Source organism: Hibiscus syriacus, unplaced genomic scaffold (assembly GCF_006381635.1).
Source record: "Hibiscus syriacus cultivar Baekdansim isolate YM2019G1 unplaced genomic scaffold, ASM638163v2 tig00109949_pilon, whole genome shotgun sequence".
Lineage (NCBI taxonomy): Eukaryota > Viridiplantae > Streptophyta > Magnoliopsida > Malvales > Malvaceae > Hibiscus > Hibiscus syriacus.
The window spans coordinates 375,875-392,257 of record NW_024062537.1 but is presented as its reverse complement, the minus strand read 5'-3'; the positions used below and the strand labels follow the sequence as shown (position 1 = coordinate 392,257).

The following is a 16,383-nucleotide window of genomic DNA, read 5'->3' as shown; positions in this document are numbered from 1 at the left end:
TTATGCCGCAACAAAACACTTAGCAAACTAGGTTATTGGTTAGCAATAATGATAGAGGAGATAATAACAAGTAAAGTTTCATCACTACCCAAGTAAGAATATTTAAGATGCAGTGGCAAATGTTTTAGTGTAGGGTAGGTACATGCTGTAACGAGGGCTTAAAAGGAACAAACTCATCAAAATCAAGAGGTTCAAATTGTGTACCTGGGCTAGCTATGAGGAAGCTAGCCTGTTGCACCTCCAAAGAAAAGTATTGGAGCTCCTCGACGCTTTCCTCTTCAGTAAGCTCTTCAGTAAGCCTCTCAAGTTTCCAGCTAAATGAAATTGTTATGTAAAATTGATTAGTTTCTCATGTTATCACCGTGTCCGCTTTCAGAATGCTCAATTTGCACGTTACGGGGGTTGAATAATCCTTTTTCCTTCCCCCAAACTTTCTTGTACATTGATTTGGGTGCCACTCCTTAGAGTGAGTGCACTACATTGCTCTTTCCATGAGTTTTGGTGACTTAGTGTTACTCTCGGTAGACGAACTGGTTGACGTTCCTATAATGTCGCAATAATTTGACCAACTTGACCTTCCAAGGCCCTCAAAGACGATATCTTTGAAACAAAGCTCCTTGGTTTTTTTAGGATGTAGCATGGTCTTGCAACATGGCCTTCGTGGTTGCTATAAAATCTTGAATCGTGGCCTCTAAAGAACTTGTATTGATGAAGATGTCACTCTCTGTTAGAATTATGCCATGGCATATTCGTTTGAAAACCTTGGGAGTCACTGAAATTCTGCTGCCTAACGGCTGACTAGCATTGCTGGTTCATTGATTTCCCCAGGAGAAGTTTGGGTGATGACGCCATCTAAGATTGTAGGTGTTAGAATAAGGGTTGTTATTGACTCGATTGTAGTTTCTTACATAGTTGATGGACTCCTGAATAGTCGGACACTCGCTTTCATGGTGATTGCAATGGCATAATAGACATGCTGAGTTGGTTGCTTTCACTTCTTTCACCTCACTTGATAATTGCAAATTCTTCAACATATTGGTGATGGCAGAAAGTTGGGCGGACAAGAAATCCTTAGTATCCAACTAGAATGTCTCAGGCACCTTTCGCCCGGTTCTAAGCCTTGAAGTTAGGAACTGATATTCATTGTTGTTAATTCTATCTAGGATGTCAAATGCCTCTGCAGGTGATTTATCGAGTAATGTCCTATTTGACGAGGCATCTAGCATCATCCTCATGGGTGCATTAACTCCATTATAAAACATTACTACTTGAGTCTAATCTCGAAAACCATGATTAAACATTTGAGAAGCAATCCTTTATATTGTTCCCAGCATTCATACATTGATTCGTCATTAGCTTGATGAAAAAAGCAATGTCATTCCTCAGTGTGTTCATGTTCTGCGGATTATACCACAACAAAAAACTTTTGCACAAATCAGTCCAAGACTCTATCGAGCTGGCAGGACACCACTCAACGAAGCCCTTTTTGGGTCACACAGAGAATACGAAAAATAACTTTAACTTCAATACATCCTACTGCACTCCTTGTTGTCAGAAAGAATCACACATCTTCAAGAGGTTACGAATATGATGCCTGACATCTTCATGAGGCATGCCCCAAAACTACCTTATAGAATTCAACATATTGAACATGATTGGTTTGAGCTCAAAATAGGCTGCCTGAATCTTGGGTGCCAAAATTCTAGGATTTAAGTCGTCTAAGATAGGGTTTAAGTGATATCAAATAGCACGAGGCCTAGATCCATTCCCAGTATTCAGAATTGTCTTGGCATTATGATCTTCCTCTTGACCAATTTCTTGATTTCCAATTAGATACATGTTTTCTTGAGAACATTGATCACGTCTCCTTTGCCTCAAAAGCCTCTCAATCTTAGGTTCAAATGGTTCTAATGGCTCATCAGAATGTCTTCCGGTCATACACCAAGAAAAACCTGAAAAAGATAAGGAAAATAACAAGTAAAACTATACAATAAATGAAGAAATAAATAAAAATGCTATGACAAACTAATTAACTTCCAGTTGCCAATCCCCAGCAATGATGCCAAATTGTTGGCTTTTTGTGAGTACTTAATATGGATGCGAAATATGTGAAGTATACACAATCGAACAAGTAATATAGTGATGAGTGAGTATCATCTCCATAGTATTGGAGGAAATTTATAGGTTCAGTTAAAGCAAATATCTACTTTATTTAAGTGTAGTTAGTGTGATATTATGTACTAATGAGAACAATGAGGCAATGTGAAATGTATTTGGTGAGGATTGAATGATAGTGTGATGTGGCACTAAATGGAGATGTCATGGCAGAATAAATTGTCTGTAGTGAAATCAAATGAAAAAGTAAAGGCAAAACAAAATGTAAACATTGGATTTGAATATAATAAATATAATCTTCACACACAAGCTACTATGGGAATGAATGATAGGAGTCACTTAGGAAACTTATGTTTATCTTCTCAAGATGGTCTACTTCTATGCCTTACTTGCCTACAGAGTTTACCAAAGGTGCCCTATGCTATCTCTAGTCAAGGGACTCGACAGGTTGAAAATACCATGGTATTACCTCTCGACGTTAGCAGGTGCAGGGATCCCACCAGTTCAAATCAACAGAATATGTCATAATACCACTCAACGTTAGCACTAGCATCTAACCTCTCGACTGAGCACTACTTCTTTTAGTTGATTGAAATCCTAGCCTTATGTCTAATGGTGGATTAAGTACAATTATTATCTAAAACCCATTTTTTATGATAATCCTCCTCAGTTCTCTTGAACACTAAATATGAGTTACTTAGTTTCTCTCGAACACTAAGTATTTTCCTAAGGAATTATCTCATAGCTCCTACAACCTTAAGTCATTTAGCACTATACACAAAACAAATAAACACATAAAAAAAGAATAACCATCCATTAAAGAAAAACTTAAGCATCCAAAATGAACTCCCACCAATAAAGCTAGTACTTTTTGTGAGTACTTATATGACGCGACATATGTGCAAGCATACACAATCGAACAAGTAATAGAATGATGAGTGAGTATCATCTCCACAAGGATTGGAGGAAATTTATAGGTTCAGTTAAAGCAAATATCTACTTTATTTAAGTGTAGTTAGTGTGATGGTATGTACTAATGAGAACGCTGAGGCAATGTGAATGTATGTTGGTTGAGGAATGATAGTGTGATATGGTAGTAAATGGTGATGTCATTGCAGAAAATTGTATATAGTGAAATCAAATGAAAATGTAAAGGCAAAACAAAATGTAAACACTGGATTTGAATAGAATAACTTGATAATCCTCACACAATAAGATATTATGGGAATGAATGATAGCAGTCACTTAGGAACTTAAGTTTATCTTCTCAAGAAGGTTTTAATTCTATGCCTTACTTGCCCGACAGAGTTTACCAAAGGTACCCTATGCTATCTCTAGTCAAGAGACTCGACAGGTTGAAAATTCCATGGTAATACCTCTCAGCGTTAGCAGGTACAGGGATCTCATCATTTCAAATCAGAATATGTGACGGTAATACCACTCAATGTTAGCACTAGCATTTAACCTCTACCGAGCACTACTCCTTTTAATCGATTGAAATCCTAGCCTTATGTCTAATGGTGGATTAAGTCTAGTTACTATCTAAAAACCCATTATTTATGTTAATCCTCCTTTGTTTCTCTCGACCACTAAAGATGAGTTACTTAGTTTCTCTCGAACACTAAGTATTTTCCTAAGGAATGGTTACTCTCATAGCTCCTACAACCTTAAGTCATTAAGCACCATAAACAAAACAAATAGACACAGAAAAAGAACAACCATCCATTAAAGAAAAACTTAAGCATCCAAATGAAACTCTTACCAAATAAAGCTAGTACTTTTGTGAGTACTTAATATGGACGCGAAATATGTGCAAGAGTACACAATCGAACAAGTAATACAGTGATGAGTGAGTATCATCTCCAAGGATTAAAGGAAATTTATAGGTTCAGTTAAAGCAAATATCTACTTATTTAACTGTATTAGTGATGGTATGTACTAATGAGAACGCTGAGGCAATGTGAAATGTATATTGGCGGATTGAATGATAGTGTGATATGGTAATAAATGGTGATGTTGCATAATAAAATGTGTAGTGAAATCAAATGAAAATGTAAAGGCAAAACAAAATTTAAACACTGGATTTGAATAGAATAACTTGATAATCCTCACACAACAATATACTATGGGAATGAATGATAGGAGTAAATTAGGAAACTTAAGTTTATCTCTCAAGATGGTTTTACTTCTATGCCTTACTTGCCCGAAAGAGTTTACCAAAGGTGCCCTATGCTATCTCTAGTCAAGGGACTCGACAGGTTGAAAATGCCATGGTATACCTCTCGGCGTTAGTAGGTGCAGGGATCCCATCAGTTCAAATCAACATAATATGTGACATTAATACCACTCAGTGTTAGCACTAGCATCTAACCTCTCGACCGAACTCCCTTTTAATTGATTGAAATCCTAGCCTTATCTAATGATGGATTAAGTCTAGTTACTATCTAAAACCCATTGTTTATTTTAATCCTTCTTTGTTTATCTCGAACATTAAAGATGAGTTACTTAGTTTCTCTCGAACACTAAGTATTTTCCTAAGGAATGATTACTCTCATAGCTCCAACCTTAAGTTATTAAGCACCAAAAACAAAACAAATAAACACATAGAAAAAGAACAACCATCTATTAAAGAAAAACTTAAGCATCCAAAATGAACTCCCACCAAATAAAGCTAGTTCATGGTGGAGTTCGAATATTTCATGAAACAAACCATGAAGTTCATTCGTTCTATACAACCCAAATATGATAAGAAATAAAAACAACAAAAGGATGGAGGAAAACCCTTCGACGTGCACTGTCGGAGCTCTTCTCGGCCACGAACCGCCTTAGCTTGCTATCTCCTCTTGAACGCCTAGCTCGCTACTCCCTCGAGCTTGCTAATGGAGGAACACCACGAAAATGTGAAGGGAATGAAAAGGGTGAAACTTTTTTCAGTTGCCTCTCCCTCAAGAATTTAAGCTCTCAAAATTTGAAAATCAAGTCTTAAATCCTCATCTCTTAATTTGGTGGTCTCATTTCCTATTTATAATTGGTAATAAACCTAGGTATTTGTGTCAAAATTCTCCTGATACCCCAAGGTTCATTTCCTTCACGTGAGGGATGGTACAAAAGTGACAGTGCTCCCCTCCAAGGTGGCTGGTAGCAAAGAGCACGTGAAGACAAGGACAACTGGCTTTTAATAAAAATATTCTTTTGTCTATTATGCCCAGAAATACCATCTAATTGTCTCGGCATTCACATTTTGCTCAGTATTCCCAATTTGTCACGACAATTCTTCTAGTCCATCCTTGCTCCCAAATCCTGTACATCATCAAACAAAACACCTTCCCCATAACGCATCACCTTTTTCAAAATAAAATGCCACAGTAAAATTTCTATCCACTACATGTAACTATATGCTCATGAATGCATATATGATCATATATGGGTTTTTAGATAATCAATAACTTAAGTGAAAAGGCCCTAAATATACCTTTTTTGGAGTTATCATGCTTCGCCACATGTGTGAGGGTTGATTCCCTAAGTTCACTTGAAGAAAGTCCGACGACATATAGAAATTTGCACGTAGTACTCTACCAACTAGTGATGTTGGTTTTGGATTAGTTTCCAACCTTGTTTGGCTAGTAGAGCCACGTTAAATTTTTCTAAGTCCCGAAAACGAATTCCTCCATTATCTTTAAGATTTGTAAGGTCCTTCCATGAACTCTAATGTATTCCTTTTTGTGTTCTGACTTTTGCCACCAATATTGTGCCATAATTCCTTCTATTTTGTACAAAAACTCTTTTGGGAAAGGAAACAGTTCATGGTGAATTGGGGCAATGCTTGTCGTATTAACTTTATAAACACCTCCTTGCCCCCTTGTGATAAGGTTGTATACTCCAGCTATGCACTCGAGTCAAGAATTTTTCTTTGAGATACACTAGGGCTTTCTTCTTATTTTCCTTATAAGAGCGCTAAATATTTTTTAGGTTTGAGGAACTTGATACTTCTAGTATCATTCGTACGTCCGCCTGATTCAATTCTACCATATTAGAGCTTAGGAATTTCTCTTGTGTATGGCATTGCAAAACTGACTAGACTACACTTTTATTAAGGGCATTCAGTGATGATCCTAATCTTCACAAATGAAATGGTGGAGTGGATGAATTCAGTATAGGCCAATTGTTTGGGAACTGAACTCTAAATATGAGATTATCTGACTATCAAAGACACATACTCTATAATAGGTTCTTCTTGATGAGCTTAAGAAATTCTAAATCTGAATAGTCAAAAGGTTAATAAATTATTATTATAGATTATACAATAAAGCTGTGATATTCAACTAAAGCAATTGGTTATAGAGGAAACTCAAAAGCCATGGCTTTATGAATAGATTACATTCAAACCATGACATTGCTCGAATACTCGACAGCTCAGTGTTTGCTCCATTGCGATTGTCAAGTCAAAGACTTTGTGATGAGATGAATCCTTCAGCTAGCCCGATAAAGGTGATTATAATATATACAATAAAGTTGAATTCAGCTAGCCAAACAATGACAAATTAAATCAAACTTATCTAACAATGAGTTTTAGTAAAATGGACTAAGGGAGTTGAGGAACACCTGTTATAGTCAACCTCACAAAAGCACTCAGGAATTTTATATTTAGACTGATGTCTCTGCACTACCTTTGCTAAGGAAGTCTATGAAGCTTGAACAAATGGAAGATTTCAAAGAACTGAAATAGAAGTGTTCTAGAAAGTCTAATAATTGATTATGCTAGTTGTGTCATTTTGTCTGCATCCGATTAAAATACCAGGCCAAAAAAGAGGGGCATGCTATAATGTTCACAACGACCGAGAAATAAAGGACATCTTCGATGACTGAAACCTTGGCTTGGAAAATAGGAAGCCAACCTGAAGCCAACCCATCAATTTTGACACTTGTCAAAGAACTATAACTTTGAAAATATTAAAAGAGTGGTTGATTCTTTTTTATATTATGTGAACTCATGTTTATGATTTGCTTCAATTGTAAGCCTGAATAAAGGGGTAATACTTTACAAAATTCTTTCATTCTTTGATTTCTAAAATAAAAGAAATGAGAAAAATATTTTCAAACAGGACAATCTCAAGTGAAAAAAAATCCTTGAAGCTGAGGAGGCTCATTTGGCTCTATTGGAGAAAAAAAACGAGGCCAAATGATGAAGCATTTCACATTCTTGAAAGCAAATAGTTCGAGAGATCAGAAGGACTGGAGGATAGAACTTGTAACACTTCCTTGTGATGTTATCGGTAACCCATCAAGAAGCAGATGATTACCTCGTTTGAAAGGGGCATATACCTCAGCTCATAGAAAAAATGCAAGAGTGAGACCAGTCAAGGATGAATTTCGACACCCAAATAGGGACGAGTCATGAAAACATCCACTTTGGGGCATGACCAAAAACTCAGATCGTGTTGAGATAACAACGTTAAGACTAAGAAGACATTGAGAATGAATCTCACAACTTGGAGTGTCGGAGCCATACCATGAATTTGAGTAGAACTTAACTTGTAAATCAAACTAGTCGAGCATAAATTAATGGCAGAGTCCCGAAAAACAACTCTGATAGCGCATTTGAGCCAATGACAGAAAGGGGAATCAAGGTCATATTCCTGACTGCAACAAGAATACATGAACATTTCTTCTGAGACTTTAATGCAGATGGGAAGCAAAGAATACACAAATACTTAAGATGATCAGTTGGCTCTTCAAAGTTGCAAGCTTGAAATTATAAGTTGCTACACTGATATTGAGTAAATACTAGAGAGGGTGATCAAGTGGAAGAAGACCTAGTTCTCCACTTTGGAGTCAAAGGAAAATTGAATAAATATTTATGCATGCATGAGAACATCATTTGCATAAAAGAAAATGCATTACATTGCATTCGCATTTCACACATAAATGTATGGTTTTTACAGATCTTCTAATGAAAAGAGAAGATTCATGATATCAAAATCCCAACAAGTGGAAGCTAGAATTCAAACCTCAAATGCAAATAATCATGTTTAGGGAGGCAGACTCCCAGATTCAGTAGATGCGAGACAAGTTTCCACAAGAAAAATTGATTTTCAAAGATTATCTTGGAATCCAAATCTTCAAGTATAATTTTTCAAATTTTCAAACATATACTAACAAGCGATAATGTTTAATTTTCAAATTTGATATTCTTGAAGACAAGAGAAGTGAATTGAACTGGATTCAATCTTGCCTGAAGAACAGTGGAATGAATCAACATTTCCAAATATGATTTTCCCTCAAGAAGCAGCGGAACATATCCCTCTTTTCTCAGATTTGATCTTTCTGAGGAACGGTGGAACAAGTCTGTCTCATTCAATCTTCCCTGAAGAACAGTGGAATGAATCAACATTTTTAGATCCGATTTTCCCTCAAGAAGCAACGAAATAGATCCATATCTTTCAAGATTTAATATTCCCTAAGAAACAGTGGAACAAGTCTTCCTCGATTCAACCTTCCCTGAAGAACAGTGCAATGAATCAATATTTCCAGATCTGATTTTCCCTCAAGAAGAAGCAAAACATATAACTCTCTTTCAAGACTTGATATTCCCTGAGTAACAATGGAACAAGTCTGTCTCGATTCAATCTTCCCTGAAGAATAGTGGAATGAATCAACATTTCCAGATCTGATTTTCCCTTAAGAAGTGGAACAAATCCATCTCTTTCAAGATTTGATATTCCATGAGTAGCAATTGAACAAGCCTGCCTTGATTCAATCTTCCCTGAAGAACAGTAAAATGAATCAACGTTTCTCAATATGATCTACCCTGAAGAAACAATGGAGCAGATCCCTTATTAGATTTCAAAGCACATAGTCGACCGGACGAAAACTTATTGTCTCTTCGTCTATGCCCTATTCTTGTTGACACAAGAATGGCCAAAGAGGGGCAGCGGTCGACACCCGTTTTCGTCTCGATGTTTTTATTTTTATTAATTATTTTTATTATTATTTTATTTTTGGTTACAGGTCATTACAAACAACCCAACAGACCCGGGTCCAAATTACAAATAAACAAACCCGACCTAAAACAAATACCCAACTTCAGGCCCAAACCGGAGCCCAATCCTAACCTAATCTATTAGGGTTTTTAAACCCTAGTTACAGTCGTCATTGGAGCCGATCCCCTTCCGTCGTTCCTGCTATCCACTGCCAGCAGTCCATATCACCATCGATCAGTAGCCCCACACTACCTCCACCAAACACGCAAAGATATCAAAAAAGTCAGTTTCGAAAAACATGCAAGACATAGAAAAAATGATGAAAAATATAACTTTTTGTTGGGATAAAAAGCCCCGATTTTTATCGGTTTAGGGGGATTCGATTCTGTAAAAAAAAGGAAAAGAAAAACCGAAAAAAACAAAAAGAACAAATGAAGAAAAACATATTCGATAAAAGGATCCAAGCAACAAAGAAAATGATAAAAAAAAGAAATAAAAGAAAATAATACTTACCCTGTTGTAGTTCGTCGGGGAGAAGAAGGGTCACCAGATAGAGAAGGAGTCTAAAACTTTTCATCTAGATCTACGTCGATCTAGACTGCTTTTGGGGTAAACAAAGGCCAGATACGTGCTTAGGACGCTGAGACAAAGCCGCCTGTGAAATTTGGGCTCAAAAAGTCGTCTACAGACGCGGGGCCAAGATCCACCGACACTTGTAGAGAAAAATGAGAGCTTCTCTCTCTACTAAAAAAAATCAAAAATATAAAAAAAGGGTAAAAAATGGTTATATAGATTACCCAAAACGACACCGTTTCAAAGGGAGGGGATTTATGATTTCAGCACATGGGATAACCGCAAAACAGGCCACCCAATGTTTGTAATCTCTTCATTTTAGTAACTAAATGCAAGTTTTATTTTTCGATTCCAAGCTTTATATTTCACGCATATTATACTCCAGTCACCATATGTAATTGATGTTATATAGGTAAATTACTCGATTGGGGTCTTTAAATTTGAGAAGTTATTTTTAGCCTCTGTTAAAAGGTTTTCGAAGTTTCTAATATTGTCCCGAAAATTTTCTCTTGTTTCATTTTAGTCCTCTGACTCAGTTTTTCAAGTTTATGCATGTTTGTACATTTGACATATTACTTTTGGGTTTTTCATTCTGATCCATGCTTATTTCAGAAACTGTTATGGGTGATAATGGTTATTAGCATGTTCGATCCCTACTCTTTTGCCATGGTTTGATTAAGTCCTCATTTCAAAAGGTTTAAGTTTGTTTTAATCCCTGTATTTTCTATCATTTTACTTTATTCTGTCAATATATGCATATTTAGATATTAGTAAAATATTTATATTTTTTATTTACATATTTGTTTCATTTATTATGTTTTTAGCCTCTATTTATATATATGCATACATATACATGTATTTTTTATTATATATATATATACACACATGAAAACATAGAATTTACTCATGTTATTATTTATGAGTTTTCAATTTATACATATATAATAAATTGCTAATCTTTTCTATCTAAGTGTAATATACTATATTAAATAATATTTTTTTATATGTATTTACTATGTTATTATTTTTATGCATGCTATGTTTGTAAATAAGTGATTTGGTGCGCATCGATCTAGATTTCATTTTAAATTAATTTTGCATGATACCCTCATAAGCATCTCTTGACTCGGATCGAAATAAATTGACTAAAAGTAATATACATTCATTTTAACATTGTCGTAAAGTGACTGTCTTAACGTATAATAAAGTTACTTCCAATAATTTTAAAATGAAAGTCTACTCATTTAGTGACATGAATTAAATCGAATTCATTTTAAAATTCGAGGATTGGGAAAAAGATAATGTTCTTTTAATTAAATTCATTTAGAAAAGACTATTAGATCGAATCTAAGGTCTCATCTCGAGGTATTTAAATAGTTGAACATCCTTATTCTCATTAAATACTGGTAAAATAAATAATTAATTCTATTTGCTTTGGGTATGCTTTTTATTTGTTTATTTTTTCATGTGTTTTTCCTTGTGTTTTCAAAATAATAACAATCGAATCGATATTAAGAATAGTAATATCTTTTCATTTCGATTGGAGTAATAAATGACTGCTTTAAGGCATAAGAGATCATTTATTCTCGATTGAAAATAATTAGATATTACCGTTTTATCGCGAATCAATATTGATTTTAAGATGGAATAATGATATCTCTTTATTTCGATTGAAGTAATAAATGAATGCTTTAAAGCATGAGAGGTCATTTATTCTCGATTGAAAATAATTCAATATTACTGTTTTCTCCTTAATCAATATTGATTTTTAAGACGGAATTGTGATATCTCTTCATTTCGATTGGAGCAATAAATAGCTACTTTAAGATATGATAGATCATTTATTCTCGAATGAAAATCATTAGATATTATCATTTTCACTCGAATCGATATTGAATTTTAAGACGAAACAGTAATATCTCTTCATTTTGATTGGAATAATAAATGATTGTTTTAAGACATAAAAGATCATTTATTATCGATTAGAAATAATTAAATATTATCGTTTTCTCTCTTAAAATTATTTTGGGTGTTGTAATTTTGAACTAATATTGAACTTTGGAATAGAATTTTAATATTTATTTATTTCGGTTAGAGTAAGAATTGATTGATTTAAGGCAAGAGAGGTCGATTCTTCTTGATAGGAAATAATTAAATATTATTCTGCTTTGTCTTAAAATTCAAAGAATATTATTTGTAGAGAATATTAAATTAAATTAGACTCGAACTCGTTAATTTCATTACAAAGACTACTAATTAATCGACTAAATACCGATTTATGTCGTTATATAAATGTTAATTCTTCCCCACACATAACTGACTCTTGAACTCAAATTTTAGTAAAGCAGACCACGAATTTATTGTTTTAATTAAAATTAATGTTTTTTAAATGACATACTTTTGGTGCTCAATTACCCCTAACAAATATTGGTGACGACTTATCGAACTACGTTTTATAATTAACTGGTCATCAAAACTTATTTCAAAACAAGAACCCCTTTCCTTTTCGGAAAACCTTTTCAACAGAGCTCTTGCCTCATCACTGTTTGCAATCACAATGTCGGCGTAATTCCCCACAATTTCCCTGAGTAATAAAGCCAAAACAATTAATATTTCAAAGCTAAATGAAACAACATCAAACATCCAGTTATTGACCTCATTAATTCTATCAACTTTATCAAATCTGAAATATTATGAAGGTTCAAGCCATGTCCATTATTGACCTCATTTTTTCGGTTTAGAGCATAGCATCTCCCAGAAAACTATCCAGTAAAGATGAGTTCAAAACACAAAAATCATCCAGAACTATACAGCTGAATTTTTGTCATCTACAGCTTTCTAATCTATGCAGGTGGATCAAAGGGTGTATCGAAAAGCTTCAAATAACTAAAAAGTTATGAAAATGTGCCTATTGTTCAACATTTACGAAATCGTTTTTTGTTTTAGTTGTAGAACACAATTTCCTTACCCAAAAAATTAATCATAAAGTCAAAGATCCTTAGACCATTATCATATTATCTTACGGAATATGTGACCTACTGAAAAATTTCACAAAAAAATGTCAATTTTAATAAGGTTGGCTAAAATAGATGGCACACATACCAGAAATCATCGTAGTGTCTTTCAATGCAGGAAACATCAGATGCCGCGACTGCTATCAGGGCACCAGTCCTGTTTGCTTCTTCACATGCTCTTATAGTGTTTATAGTGGATTTTCATTTCATTGTAGATGTAGGCAACTAGGGCCGAACAAAGTTAGATATTGTCTTGCGTGTGTATCAGTTGATATTGCACCAATTATTTTCCACTAACAAATTCCAAACAAATAGTCATGTAAGATTAAAATAAACCTCAAATGTCTGCTAAGCTAAAAAGGACTCCAAAAATTCCATTGGACACATTTGGACAAGAGTACTAGAGTAGGACTGGAAAGAAAAAAAGTTACAGAATGAAATTCCATTGGATTAGAAGGAAAAATAAAATAAACAGTCTGGTACAAGAAATGAAGTAAACCATAAGCTTGTCATGCAAAGTCTGGCTTATCAATGGTTCCCACTTGATTATATGTGACATAGGAATCTTGAACATATCCCAACCAGAATTCAGCTAACAATTTAGGATACTGCAAGAGATAAAGCACCCTAGGAATCACAAATTCTTTTGTTTTTCTTTTATTTGCCAAACTGGCAGAGCACAGAAGTATACAGGAGTTGCACAAGAAGGCACAAGAAAATAAAAAGTACACATGAAAGCAAGGGAAAAAGGCTGAGAAACTAAACCCCAGATATTATGCTACCAAGAAACTCAACCAAAACACTGAATTGACAATTTAACAGAAATCCAAGGCTAGAAGTAAACATTCTTAAAATCTTATCTTTACTTTGCTATGGTCATGGTCAATCGCATTAAAACCTCCACGATGTTTTTATTAAATAAACTTCATCATAAACAGATAAACATATCTCGGAATAATATGACTCTTGATACCCTGCAGTTCTTTTATATTTGTCAATACTTCCAATAACGTTCCTGGGATGACTTTAATGCACATGGAAGGGTGTTCAATACATTAAGGGGACAATCAACCAGCAAAAACAAATAATAGGACTTAATTATGCAAATATTGTATTGTTAATGGAGCTTCAAGAGGCTTGTTTCATTTATGAATCAACTATTTGCGAAGCAGTTAATCACCTAAAATGTGCATCCACCCATACCAAGTCCAGTCTAGCATGCTTCCAACCTTTCCTATTCACTCTTTAACCAATGTTCAGATAACATGTTATATTATTGACAAGAGCCAGGTGATCGAATTAAATTGATGAAGTTTATCCCCTTTATTAATTGTCCTTAAATCGACTTTTTATATATATGTATATGGATTAAATTTGTTAAACTTAGGCCAAAACCAGATAACTGACAAAGAAATCAGTTTCAGATCTTTTCCAAGAAATTTCAGTAACATTTTCACACAACTAAACACATTGAGAAAGAAAAAAGAACAACATATTTCAAGAAGCAAAATCTGACCTGTAGAAGCCACCCAATGGATCACTACCTACACTGCCTGCCATAGCTACATTTAAAGCAGAGCCTCCAATGGGCTTATAACCAAGCCTTGCCAATGCCACCAAGCTGTTGGAAAGAGATCCTCCAGCAGCTGCCTTATAGCTGCAACCATCCATAGCCCGCAAAACTCTACCCCTCTCCTCATGATTTATAACCTTCCTAGTTCCCTTCTCCAATCCCAATCTCTCCAAGAATTCATCATCAACCATACCAGAAAAGTCTACCTGAAATTGGTACTTAAATTGCATAGAAAAGTTCAATATATTTTCAATGATATATGCAAACAAAAAACAATATACGAAGCTGCTAAGTAGGAAGTAAAATCTGAGTAAACAAAGAAAAGGACAATATGAACAAGCGTTAAGAATATAAGCAACCATGTCTTACAATCAATTATCAGCATTTGCAGAGAATCAAAAACTTCAGCATTCACAAATAAATAAAGCAGATTGACCAAAGAGTTGAATTTTTAAAAATTCTACCGAGTCATTATACAATCAGATAAAGTTCCTCTATACCAGTTTATCCCATTTCACAACCCAACTTCTTGCAATTCCTTTTTATGTAAAGCTACATAAAGCACAAACCAGTACGAACACCTTAACCGACATAGAAGATTATCATACAAGACGAATGGACACAATTCTTTGACCCTAGGTCAAATTAAGTACCAGTTCCAATAGACAAAGAAATGGAGCCCCAATTTGATTAATCTTTTCATTAACAAGTAAGGTTCTACGTTGTTCTTATGATTATTAGATGCTTTTTGTTTATCAAGTAAAGGTAAGAAAATCAACCAAGATCCTTAATGAGGCATCATATCTATTTATTAAAATTTTGCCCGACAAAAATTCATAATTTCATTTCTATACAGAACTATTATGTTTCAAAGTGTAAGAACAACTATCAAAGCCTTAAGGATTTAAAAACATCCAAAAAGGGTAGGATTGAAACGAACAAAAGAAAATTTCAGCAAATTTCCATTTTCATTTCTAAGAAACAAAACAGATATGTACTAAATCACATGGCATGAATCTTGACATCAATTCCCTTATCTTCTCACTAGAATTCCCTAAAAAGGATAATGAAAAAGCTCAAATTTAAAGGAACTATAAATTCAAAACAACAAAAGATACGTATTAAAAAAATGGTCAAGAAATATACCATGGCTTGACCAAGGCCAAGAACATCCCACCTGTCAGGCAAAACACAAAAAGACCGAGAACCTTCTTCATCATTGACCTCCTCCTCTCTTCTTCTTCACTTTCAAATTTATCTACTTTGCTACTGCTACAGCTACTACTCCCTCTAGAACTGCAAGCAGAACAACCCCAAAGAACCCGCCCTTCTGTTTTCCCATTGAACCAGAATTCACCCTGCTTTTACCTCTGAAATCACCCATAAACACCAACTCTCTTATAATCCTCCCATTTCCATAACTCTGATAGCGGTAATAAAGAAGAAAACGAAGGAGATTGGAAGCGATTAAGAGAGAAAATTGGAGAGCTAAAAAGGGAGTAAATTTGTGGAGGAGATGAAATGGAATTAAGGAAGGACATAGTTCAAAGTTCAATATTTTTTTAACTATTGGCTTTATTAACTACAATGGGAATCTATAGGGGAAGGAAGAGCACTCTGAGTTTTGGGTTTTCTTGGTTCAGAATGGAAAACTTTTTTTTTTCAATGAAATATAGACACAGAATGGAAAACTGAAAGCAGAGGCAAAGGGAGACATCTCCAGCAACGATGTTGGAAAATGTTTGAGTGAGAGGGGCTCTAAATCACAGCTTTTTATTTTTTGAGAGGATAAAATGGAAGGTTTAGAAGACGTTTTCTCCATCTTTATTATTTTATCGGGTAAAGTGCACAAATATAATATTAGTTTGAGTCTTTCTATTTTTAAAAATCGTAAAATAATATTTTAATTATAAGACATCATTTTGTTGAGTATTTTAAAAATTAAAATTTACAAAATGATCATATGATTATTCTTATATTTCAAAATTGTCTTTTTTTGTTAAAATTTTGATGTTTGTTTAAACTAGACATTAATCTGCTGATTAAGATATTATAAAATTATATTTTAATGGTATATACTGACAATGTCGTTGATTTCAAGTTCTGGTTCGACGTCATAGTGTAAGTC

At 34.3% G+C, this 16,383-nt stretch overlaps 1 pseudogene; it reads right to left on the bottom strand.

Moving 5' to 3' along the window:
• Positions 1 to 1,740: 1,740 nt before the first annotated feature.
• Positions 1,741 to 16,034, bottom strand: LOC120210996 (annotated as a pseudogene).
• Between the last annotated feature and the right edge of the window lie 349 nt (positions 16,035 to 16,383).